Raw genomic sequence first — 12,567 nt, 5'->3', positions numbered from 1 at the left:
GCCCCTGCCACTGATACTGACAACAGCAGCAGTGACCACGGAAACTTTAAGAAGCGAGGCAGTGTCTTCCACTTACATCACATGGACTTATGACAGTGGTCAGAACAGAGCCACGGTCAGTTGGTCCCTCCCTGTCATCACTGCCCCTCCCGGAGGGAGTCCTACTTGCAGGCGACTTCCTTTCGCCAATGAAATGTGAGTAGAACTGAGGCAAATCACTTCCTGGAAGAAGCTTTAGGCGAGACGGTGTCCCTTTTCCGTCTGCCAGACAAGTCAAACCTCAAACTCGCTGCCACCGAGCCCATTCCGACCAGCGGTGAGCCTGTAGGGCCGAGCAGGGCTGTCCACTGGATTCCCGAAGACGGTCACCTTTTACAGGAGTAGAAAGTCTCATCTTTCTCCGGAGAAGCAGCTGGTGGTTTCAAGCTGCTGACCTTGTGGTTAGCGCCCCAAAATGTAACCCACTGCGATCACAGGCGTTCCTTAGTAATATTCAAAACAGGGGTGACTTTATTAGCCAAGGTCCTGGACTGACAACAATGCCGGGAAGAGTAGCAGCCAACTCTGGGTGGATATAAAGGTGCCCTGGTGGCACTGTCAGGTAAGCGCTGGACTGCCAACTAAGTACAAGGATGGAGGTTCAAACCCAGCAGCCTCTCTGCAGGAGTGAGATGAGGCTTTCTGCTTTCAGAAATATGCAGTGGCGTATGGAGTGAGTCATAGGGGGCTTGCTTTTAGTTTGGGGTAGCAAGAATGAGAATATTGTAAAGCCTTGTGCCAGCATCCCTGGCCTACTCTGACCGATACGGCCACGAGTACTATTGTCCTTATTGGTCTTACCGCCAACATTGGCCGGAATGAGGAACTAGAGCCCACCTTAAGCAATACCTTTATGCGGGGATCCCATGTAGGCATTCATTAGAGAGACAGAGCTGGGGCACAGCCCGCCAGTCACGGCAGGAGAAGGAGCTCAAACCAGAGCTGTTACTGAGTGCGTTACTGCTCCTGTGGTTTCGGGGATGCAGTGCGGAGACCCTCTTTCCCAAGGACTCGGCCAGTCACTGGAGCTGACGCTGAAGGAGCCCTGACTATACGCCAAGCCCTTTTGGGATCCTGGTAACAAGCATTGTCCCTGACCTCACCAAATGGAACAAGACAGTAAGCAGTTGGTGGTGAACACGAAGCTTCTCCGATTTTGACCTACAAATAAACAATTCTATTTTAGAGAAATTAGTGAAGCAAAGAAAGACCGGCGGGATCCGTTTAAAATAGCAAGCATGTCAAGGGCCGTGAGCCAGACCAAACAGTGCGCCCTCCCACACACCCCACCTTAGGCCTGTGATTACTCAAATCCCAGCACTGGCCCAGGGAGCTGCCCGCCAGAAACACCCCTCCAAACAGCACAACGGGAGGCAGTGTGCCAGGAAAGGGCTGAGCTGGACCTGGCCTTTGCCTCTGAGTTGATTGGGTTAACTGGGTGTGGGGCATAGGGGCCGGAGGACGCATGAAAATGGTTGTCAATAGACACTCAACATCCTCTTCTCTGCTGTTCGGTTTTCCACCTCCTTGTCTGTCAGTTTGTCAGTACAGCTCTGGTCACGAGCTCTGCCGGGCAGGGGGTGGGGATGGGGATGAGGGATTGGGATCCTACAGAGACTCCTTTGGGCTGAGCAGCCAGAGCCTGACCAGAAGCTCGGCGGTGTAGAGATGCACATTGATTTGTAAATAGATACAAAACTCCCTTTGTGATTAGAGTGGGGTTGGTCCGGCCTTGCATTCACTCCGGTGAAGGGCAGAAGCTGGACCTGGAGACATTGGAAACAGAAGTGACAACATGGAACTGTGTGTGACCTCCTCCCTGGGGGACAGACAACCAAAAAGTGGATGAAGGGAGACGTCGGACAGGGCAAGGTATGACAAAATACCCATTTATAAACTATCAAGGGCTCATGCGGGAGGGGGGAGCGGGGAGGGAGGGGAAAAATGAGGACCTAATGCCGGGGGTTTAAATGGAGAGAAAATGTTTTGAGAAATGATGTACAAATGCGCTTTACACAATTGATGTGTGTATGGATTGGGATAATAGTTGTATGAGCCCCTAATAAAATGTTAAAAAAGAAAAAAAAAAAAAGAAGTGACAATGCAGGTGGAGAAAAGCCAGCCTGGGGCAGGTCCACACACGATTGTGCAGAGGGTAGGAGCACAGCAGGCACTGGGGAGGGACACCAACAGAGACCCACCCTCAACTGGGCCTGTGGAACCTGGCCCTAGACTAGGGAACCTGGCCAGGAGCCAGAGCATTGGCGGGAAGGAGATGAAGTCTGGGCTTCAGAGCCGTGCTGGCAGCTTTGCACTGGCCTGTTGTGGGGGGCTGTGTGCAGTGGCTGCCAGTCCCACCCCCTGACGCAGACTCAGGGAACAGTTAGGAGCTCCCAGGTGCATCTCAACTGCCACAGCATCTCTGGGCCTTGGAGTCTCTCATGTGTACAGTATGCATTTCCTTTACACGCATATAAAAAAAATCAGAGAAGGGTCTTTAAAACCAGCTGAGACGTCCCACCTGCCCCTGCTCGCTCCTGCTTTTGAGAAGACCCACTGCCACTGTCACTCCAAATGGAGGGACGAGGGGCTGAGGGCAGAACGCAGCTCCCTCCTGAATGATTTTGGGGGTTCCAAAGTTGTGAGTGCTCCAGGCCTGAAGTCCCCACGTTGGCTGACAAGGCTTGGTTTTCAGACATCTTGAATGACAGTAGAGATGGCTGAAGAGACAGCCAAAGACCCGGAAGAGGCGTCAGCCTCTCTAGAGCAGTTCATGGGACAGGAGAGAAGGGACCATGGTACCAGCATTGTGGACCTCACCCTACTGCTCTGTGTTTTGGGTCCAAATCACTAGTCACGTCACGTGATGGATAAAAAGCAAGTATTTTATAGAGTTACATGATATACAATGCTCAGCCATGCTAAATGGCCCACAAAGATTGTGGGTCTCCCCCACCAAAAAAACCCAAAACCCCAACCTTGTGGGGGCTTTTGCCTAGGCAGGGGGGCGGGTACAAACAGAGCCCCTCCTAAGCTGGATGTAATCTCTGAGTTCTCACCTCATTGTCTCCGTCCCCCTGTAGCTCTCCTCTCATCCTGCGAGGCCCAGGCTGGTGCCAGTGCTGCTCAACGCCGTATTCCAGCATCAGAGAGCGACGGACTTGGCCAGCCTGGCTGCACTTGGCTTCTGGGTTCCAGGTGACACTAGATTTCACAGATGATGCTTATCGAGCTATGGTGATTGATGCCACTCTTTGGGGCTCAACTGGTTGATTTTGTTCCCCTTGGGTGTCATTGGGCCTTTCTGGGGTCGTGGGTTCTGCACTGGGCTGCTAGCCCAAGGTCAGCAGTTCCAAGCCACGAGCCACTCCTCAGGAGAAAGACGGGACTTTCTACTCCTGTAAAGAGTTCCAGCCTCAGGAACCCGCCAGGGCAGGTCTACTCTGTCCTATGGGGTCCCCAGGAGTCGTCATTGACTGGATGGCAATGAGACTTGCCTTCTACATGGATAAGAGGGGATTTCCACCTCCGACCCCTCTCTGCTGACAGGACAGCATTCAGAACCAAAAAATGAACAGACCCCAAATGTCAATAGGAGCAAGGTGGAGAAACTGATTCTGTTGCTACCTTGTCCTATTTCAAGTACCTTTATAAGGTGCCTTAAGTCGGTTTAGGGACTAAAGCAGAATGTCTGCGGGCCTTCCAAAGGTTCCTGACAACATGGAATGAAAGGACACAGGAGTGGGGTCAGAGTGCACAGAGCCCTGGGGCATCCCAGCCCTCCCAGAACACGCAGCTCCTGCACTGCGTGCCGGGCATCTTCGACGCCAGGAGAGGTGCCCCTGGATGGTCAGTGCCAGCACCGTGACGGACTGCAGCCTCTCATTCCCTTCACAGTCACTGTTGAGAGCAAGGGAAGTGCTGGGTTCCCACTGACTCCTCCCCGGGTATTCCGGAATTCTGCGCCAGTCACGGAAAGGCCGGTGGCCCACAGCTTTGGCGCACCCATGGCGGCACGAGGGCCCTTCGCCCTCCGAGTATCACTCTTTATAGGGCTGGACTTTGAGGCCATGTGTGACAAGTCACGGATCCATTCTCAGGGAATCGTGGTGTCCCCCATCGCGGAGGCCAAATGGTCAGACCGTGGAGACGGACTCTCCCTTTCACATGCACCAGCTCATAGTCCACCAATCGCTTCCCGGGTTCGGCACAGCGCTCACGGGGGCTGCGGAAACCACAGCAGATGGTGCTGGAGAGGGCCAATGAGTGGATGGTGAAGGACGTCTTCCCAGACCCATATGTCGCGTCCATTTTTGTCACCCGTGGAGGCTAGGACTTAAAAATCATGTTCCCAGGGTTGGCACTTGGGCTTGCCAGTGGCGGGTGACTTAAGGCTTACAGCTTCACCAGGGGCTGCTGGTCCAAGAATGGACTCCTAGACATGAACTAGGGCCTCAGCCTGCAACACACTGCAAGCCAGATGGGCAATTGCAACATTTCGAAGACACTGGCCTATGGAGGCTTGCACTTGAAGCAGTCATGTAAGTCCTCTCAGAGGGGAAGGGGAGAGAGGCACAGCTTCAGCCCAGTGGCCCCCAGCTGCCCTGTAGGTTCCTGCCCCTGGCAAGGGCTCGGCCACTTGGTCTCTCCGGAGCAGACCCTTTATGTTCCACCTCACCCCACCCCTCACCGCAACCTAATTGTGGGCCTTGATTAGGGGGACCCAGGCAATCACTGCTTCTTCCGGCACACACGTTTCTGCGGGGACCACTAAACCCCGCTGTGTCCCCCCCACCCACTCATCGTGCATGACGTGGGGTGCCCCCAGGGCTCTTGACAGATCAGGCCCACATCCTGTCTCCAACTCCCACACTGTGAATGTGTCACTGCACAAAGTTGGGGAAATGAAGGAAAAAAAGAGATAATAGAATTTTCCTATGAATTTTTTGAAGCCTTCATGTATAATGAACTACCACTTCTGAACTACTAAATGATATGAACATTGTGATAAAAATGTAGAAGGCATAGTTTTCCTTTTACAATAGCACCCATATGCCTTATATTCATATTAATATATATGTATATGTGAATGGCCCAGTAATCGAAAATACAATGTGAGATTAAAGTATTACAATTAATACTTAAATTAAAATTAAGATTGCAGCTCCCAACTGGACTACACTTGAATAAACTCCTCATGTCAACAATACCTTAAATTCTATGCCATCGGATAAATTATTGGTGTTGCTTTATACCCTAGAGGAATGATTGACAATGCATTCTTTTTTGGGGGGGTGGGGAGAAGTTCTGCATTTGCTAGTTTTGTTGTTGTTGTTCCTGTTTGTTTTTGTTATAGCCTGACTGCCAAAGTAAACCAGAGTTGTTCATAATCCATGGACAATTGTAGCCCCAATCCAACAAGTTAGTACTTATAACATGGCCCTGCTCGGTACTCACCTTCATGAAGAGATCACTGAAGATAAGGGTGCTACTCAAACAAGCAGCCATCTAAGTGAGCAATCAACTAAGTCCATATAGAAGAAGCACACCAGCCTGTGTGATCCACTGATGATGATAACAATATCCAAATATGATCGAGGGAAAAGTATCAGTGCTTAAATTGTGAATACCCAATTTGTAGAAGGCTGTGGAGGAGAGTGGGAGCCCAAAATCCATCTGCAGACTAGTCAGATTAAACCTCTGGCAGATCCCCTCTGGCCACGATAGCTAGCCATAGGCAAGGGAGTTGAACAGTTTTGCTATCAGACTGAGATTACTGTAAACTTGATTATTAAACCATGGTATAATATGATACTTGGTCAGTTAAACCATGGTATAATATGATACTTGGTCAGTTGACCTCCCTCTTTACCCAACCTGAATTTGCTCTAGGCTCAACTATTTCTTGCTTGTTCCACAACAGAAATTTGTCCTCTGACTTTTAAAACATTGATGGTGGTCTTTTCTTTCTTACTCTTTATTTTTATCTTTATATTATTATTATTGTCTTCTTTGTTTTGTTTTTTATTTGTTAGATTTTCCAGTTTATGACGCACAAGAGTGGATGCTCGTAGACAATAACTGATGCAATGGTTTATCCAGGATGGGAAGTGGGGAGAGGGTGGGGAATTGGAGAGCAAACAATGAATGTGGGAAGAGCGGGAGCACTAGAACGAATTGTATATACAATGATGATGTATATACAGCTCTTAAAAGAGCGATTTAACTATGGACGTGTATAATGTGTGATAGTATATAAAGAAAACTACTGAAAAATAAAAAAAAACATATTTGAAGGAGGAAGAATTTTTGTTTATGGGGAATTAATGGTGGTGAAATAATTTGGAAAAGGATATCAATAATCAAACATGAAGAGCATTATCAATGGCACTGAGGAAGTAGTTGAATTGGAGAATGTTTTGTTGTGCATATTTTTGTTACAATTTAAAAAATAATTATACAAATCACAATGAGTACAAGAAAGAAAATATTCTAAAATTGTGGCTGTCACTGAATGTACAACTCTTCTTGATGAGGTTGAACTATTGGAATTATATGATATGTAGATGAAGTACCAATAAAGCTGTTAAAAGTTAAATGAAAAAAATGTAGACTATGCAGAAAGATGCTTACACAAACAACTAGGGAACTTGCTTGGATGTAGCCTTCTTAACACAAAGAGCTTACTTCGACATGTCCTTAATGGTGTTCCAAAAAGAGCCAATATTGTCATCCTTTTAAACAATGATACATCTAGCCCAGTCATGCTCCTCCTCCCACCCCAGTGCTGTAGTCCCACTGATGACAGTGGTGCACAGACCTGTCACCAGTCATGGACTGCTGCTGATTGTCTTTATACTCTAACACCTAATGAGTGCTATCACTGCCACTTGTTGGATCCACTGGCCTCTATAAGGGGTGCATACTGACAGCCTGATGATTGCCTTTGTTCTGATAAAGCGTAATAAAAGGGTTTCTATCAGAAAATGAGCATGTCTCTTAAAAAGACAGCAGATATCTCATGTTCTTACGTGGCGTTGCATCGAGTTTTACTCATAGGGACCATGTGCGACAGAGTAGAGCTGCCTCCTGGGGTTTCCTGGGCTGTGAACGGGAGACAGGAAAAAGTAAAGCAAGGTCTCGAGAACCGGAGTATCGCCACGAGGACATCCCACCTGAATGCTGAGCCCATTTCAAGAACAGATTTGACCCGGTGAATACTGATGGTCCAAGATCAAACAAGTTGTGGGATGACATCAAGAACATCACGCATGAAGAAAGTACATGGTCACTGAAGAAAAAAAAGTAAAGGCCAAAATGGATATTATAAGCGATTCTAAAACTTCTCTTGAATATTGAGGATGCAGTTGGGTCTCCCAGCTGTGAAGCACGTTTGCTTGTGCACCTATTTTGTCTTCAGTGATCGTGACTGGAAGGTGGGTATCCTACAGTGCCACATTATTAGAAGAAACCGTTCTTTTGCTTAGGAAGGAGTTAAGTAGAGGCCCAAAGTCCACCTGCTTCCTTGTTTAATTTACATATATATACACACACAGATACACCTATATTTATACCAATCTATATAAATGTTACTTTCTTCTTTTCTTTTCCTTCCTTCCTGCCCCACTACCATGGCTAGCCATCGCTCACCTCTCAGTAATTCCTCTTAGATGCCCTACCAGGAACACTACATCCCTCCTCACCATCTAATTTGGAACCCTTGCTACTGCCCTGTCCCTGTTGTTACTGACTCACCGCTCCCCTCCCCCTGCCTCCTCCCCTCCCCTGCCCCACTGGAACCGTTGGTCTCATCACTGTCTCCTTGGAATTGCTTATCCTGACTATCTTATATAGACAGATACCCAAAAAGAGATAGAGAGAGAGAGAGACAGACAGAGAGAGAGACAGAAAGAGAGACAGACAGAGAGAGAGACGGACAGAGAGAGAGACTATACAAATAGCTCCAAGTCTAACTGGTATCTTGATTGTGTTCATCTGGGTACTTTAGAGAAAAAAATCCACAGAAACTCAAGTATAAGAGAAAGTTTTATATAAAGGTTGAGTGTGTATCAAGAAAACATCCCAACCCAGTGCTGCTGCTGCCCAAGCCCACAGGTCCAACATTAACCCAAATGTCCGACACCAATCCACAAAGTCCTCCTCCATCTCACAAAACAGATGCAATGATGCCAACTGCAGAAGGAAAGCTGAGTCAGTGAATGTGTAAGCATCTCAGCGCTGGCAGGGGTCTCCACACGGCTGCTCCAGCACCCAGGGCTGCATCAGGGTAGGTCATTGTAGCTTCTCCTTGGGGATGTCTTGCAGGAAGTGAGCCTGGCCAGCTGAAGCAGGGAACTGGCTAAGGCAGCTGCACCCTGGTCCAACCATCAGAAAGCAAGAGACCTGAGGCTCACCGAGCTATTTATCCCTCCGCCCTTCAATTAACCCCTTATGTGTTTATCGGCCAGGTTGGCACAATCTCACTAACCCAGAGTAGATGAGAAACCATCCGTTCAGTCCCCCTTTCTCTCAGGGTTCCATATCCTGGGACCCGCTTACCCAACAGCACTTACGCCCTTTTTGTCCTCAGCCTTTGTGTCTGAGAGGCACGCCTCCTACATGTCCCCATTGCTCTTCCTACAGCCAGGGGTGGAGCAGTCAGTCTAATGTCCCTACCCTCCACTCATTTACACCTTTAGGATTTCAGTGTGGGCCCCTTATGAGTAACCCCCAAGCAGTTCAGATGAGATGCCAAGAGCTGCCCTATTCCTACCCCCCGCGAGCCAGAAGTCTACAATGGGGATTCCTCAGGGACTTCATGGCTTTGCTCCCACTGCTGATCTGTTGCACTTGCCTCTTGGTTTGCCCCCATGTGGTGGGTCAGACCGGCCACTCTCCCCACACTGCCTCTAGAGTGCGTCCTCTGTAGCACTGTCATCTAAGGAGCTGAGGTCGACCCTGCAGTCCTCGGGGAAGGAGCTGCTCCGAGCAGGAATGCTGCCCTGAAGATTGGCACACAGGAATGAGGCTAGTCTCTCTCCCTTTCCTGTGGAGACATAAACAATACCCTCCCCTTGGGTGGATTAGTGCCCTGGTCCCCCATTGCCATCTTCCTCTCTACCCTCTGCATGGGCCTTAAAGGCATACAAGGGGTTGTTTGTATGCCTTTCAGCCTTTCAGGAGATGTCTTTCAGCACAGGTGCTATCTGCATCTATTTTTTTTAATGACATATGAATCATTGGGTTTGGTATCGAACATTCCAGAGTATCTGGTCCTCCGCCCCAGAATTGTGTTGTGTGCATTTCCCCCTATGCCTGTTCTGCTGTTTGAACTCACCTCAGTGGACTCATGTTGTACTTGACCTTTTGTGCTTGGCTAAGTTCACTCAGCACAATATCCTCCAACTCTTCTATGAGATGATGTTTCATCTTTTCATCACTGTTTTTAGGGATGTGTATATAGTGCACAACTCATTTTAAAGGTGATTAAACAATGGGGTATGGGGGATGCTCTAAGATCGATATGGTTGTGACTGTGCAATTCTCTTTGATGTGAACGAACGATTGAACTGCTGAATTGTATGATGTGTAAATTATGTGCCAATAAAAGTGTTGGGGGCAAAAAAAGAAAAGAGATGAATAGATTTCAAAGGGTGGCTTGAAAAGACAAAGCAACATATTGGTGTTAGAAAACCAAAATGGAAGAGCAAACAGCATTTTTCAAGCTGAAAGACATGAACCAAAAAAAAAAAAAGATCAAGCTTGGCGCTGAAATATTGAAGGATTCTGTATAGGGTCGCTATGTGTCAGAACCCGCTCCAGAGCACTGCGCTCACAGGCAGAATGTTGATACAGGCAGCATCCAAGGAAGGAAGGAATGCACAGTCACTGAACCCAAAATGGCAATGTTAAACCATGTTAGGAGGCAGTATGTCATCAAGAACCAGTTCTATCAGAGGAAGAGTTCAAGTTGCACGGAAGGCACTGACACAAAACAGAGCTCCGGGATTCACAGAGCACCGATGAGATGCTTCCCCAGATGGACGCAATGTTGGATGTGCTCACTTGCTTATGCCAAGGAACCTGGAGGGCCAATTAAAGGGAAAAGGTCCACATCTGTGCCCATTTCAAAGAAAGTGATCTGATAGACTATGGAAACTATCAGTATTACGAATACCAAATGAAAGTCCATTTTTTTGCCGGATAGTTGAGATTTAATGCAATCATATGGCCCTTCTAGCCATCATCTTTTATGTGATGTATTGTAAACTTTGGCTTCTCTGCCTGTGGTTTCGTCTCCTTTGGGAGGGAGTGCTCGGCTACACTACTGAGCACGAGGGAGGTGGAGTGCAGTCTCACCTGAGCAGAGGGAAAGGGCGCTCCTGGTTCTGTGCTGGGCTGCTCCACGGGAGGCCAAAGCGAGGCTTTCTCCTCTCCTACAAAGTTCCGATCTCTGCAATGCACAGGGGCAGCTCTACACTGTCCCACAGGGTCACTCTGAGCTGGAATGGCAGTGAGTTTAGGAGAGGGTGCGGACCCTGCCACCGCCTGTTGTTTCTTGGGGGCTATGGTCTGCTGAAATACAAAAGCCACGCTTCCTTCAAAGCCGTCCCTCTGTGGAGAAGAGTCATCTCAGGACCACTGCAAACAAAGACATCAGAGGGGCATGTTGGAGATCGCTGTCTGAAGTGGCGGAAGGCCGAGCCCAGAGGATGCAGCCTAGAGACCAAGGGACAGAGCAAAGGAGGCAGGTGAGGAGACCATGAAGTAGAACAGAGGGACAAAGCTGAGATGATGAGACTGTGAGCAGAGCACTGGGCTGACTTCCTGGCCCATGGAGGTAGAGGCCCAGGGACTATACGGCTGAGAGGCGAAGGACCAGAGAGAGATTTGGTGCTGGCTGAGAAGAGGCGCTTCTTTGGGTCAATGGCTGTATTCATACCGTTTACTGAGACTGGCTTGTGGCGAGTGGTTAACGTCCCCAATAAACATCCTCAATCATGGATTTCATCTGAGCTGTGTGGCCATTGCATCAAATTATCAAATCCAGCAGAAAAATTGCATCTTGGGTTGGCGTCAGACTAGGGTAAAGGATGGAGGGTGGAAGCATGTCCGACCTCTGCCTCGGGGCAATGGGGAAGTCAGATATGGCCCTCCCCTGCATGTTCCCAGCAATTAAAATGGTTGCATCGGTACATCAAAAAGCAACAAGCAGAAATTCAAGCCAGATTTAGAGGAGGACACTGGACAAAGGGAAGCATTGCTGATGTTGGATGGACCATAGCTGAAAGCAGAGAAAACTAGAAAGGTGTTTATTGGCGTTTTATTGCCTATGCAAACATATTCAACTGTGTGGATTATAACAAATTATGAATGTAATTTAGAAAATGGGAATTCCAGAAGTTAATTGTGCTCACGTGGAATTTATACAAGAGGTATAGGCCTTTGAACTGAACAAGGGGACAGTGTGTATTTTAAACTCAGAGAAGATGTGCATCAGGGTTTGCATGCTTAGCAGGTTATCCAAGAACCTGGACTCTATACTGTGGCAGCACGATTGGAGGAAGAGTCATTAGCAACTTGTGATATGCGGATAACAACTTGCATGCTGAGAGAGGGCTAGATACATTTAATGATGGTCAAAGTCTTACACCCTTCAGTATGGATTACACCTTAACATGTAGAAAACAAAAAATCCTCACAACGGGGCCAATAAACAGTATAATGAAAGATTGAGGATGAAAGATTGAGGTTGTTAAGGATTAAATTTTCCTTGGATCCAAACCATCACCCGTACGTGCAGCTGTCAGGAAATCAAACAGCCTATGGCACTGGGCAAATCTGCCGCACAGACTACGAGATGGGTTCGACAGCGCAGATGTCACGTGAGGACTAAGGTGCACCTGACTCAAACCATGGTACTTGTATTGCCTCCTATGGTGCGTAAAGAAAAAAGAAGACGGAAGAATCGATGCCTTTGAATTGTGGCACTGGCTGTGCCAGGTGCGCTAGAACAAACCAATCTGTGTGGAAAGAAGTGTGGCCAGATTGCTTCTTAGAAGCAAGATGGCAACACTGGCTGCTGTGCTTCGGACACGTTATCAGAGGGCGTTAGTTGCTGGAAGCGACCATGTTTGGTAGAGAGCCAGTGAGATAAAGACCCTTGAGGGGATGGATTGACTCAGTGGCTGCAACACTGGGCTCCAAGGTGGCCCGGATTGGGCGGACAGGACAGGACCGGGCAGTGCTTTGCTCGGCTGGACAGTGCAAGCAATCCGATGGAACCTCACAAAAGCGATCTCTAAAGGAGCCGACACCAGGACTGGTCCTGAGGCAACCTGCAGGCTCCAAGCACCTCTCTTACAGTTAGCAGCCGAGCACTTGACAGCTGTCCCACCAGGGCTCTTCAGACATCTATTTTTACTGAAGAAATTACTGAAAGGCAATCATGTAACATGCACTTCATCATTCATTACACAAAGGCAGATCAGGTGGAAGCTAGGGAGCATGGCACCTTTTTTTTAAAAA

Source organism: Echinops telfairi, unplaced genomic scaffold, assembly GCF_000313985.2.
Source record: "Echinops telfairi isolate 266 unplaced genomic scaffold, ASM31398v2 ScPeMD7_443;HRSCAF=831, whole genome shotgun sequence".
NCBI lineage: Eukaryota > Metazoa > Chordata > Mammalia > Afrosoricida > Tenrecidae > Echinops > Echinops telfairi.
This window is presented reverse-complemented; position numbering follows the sequence as displayed.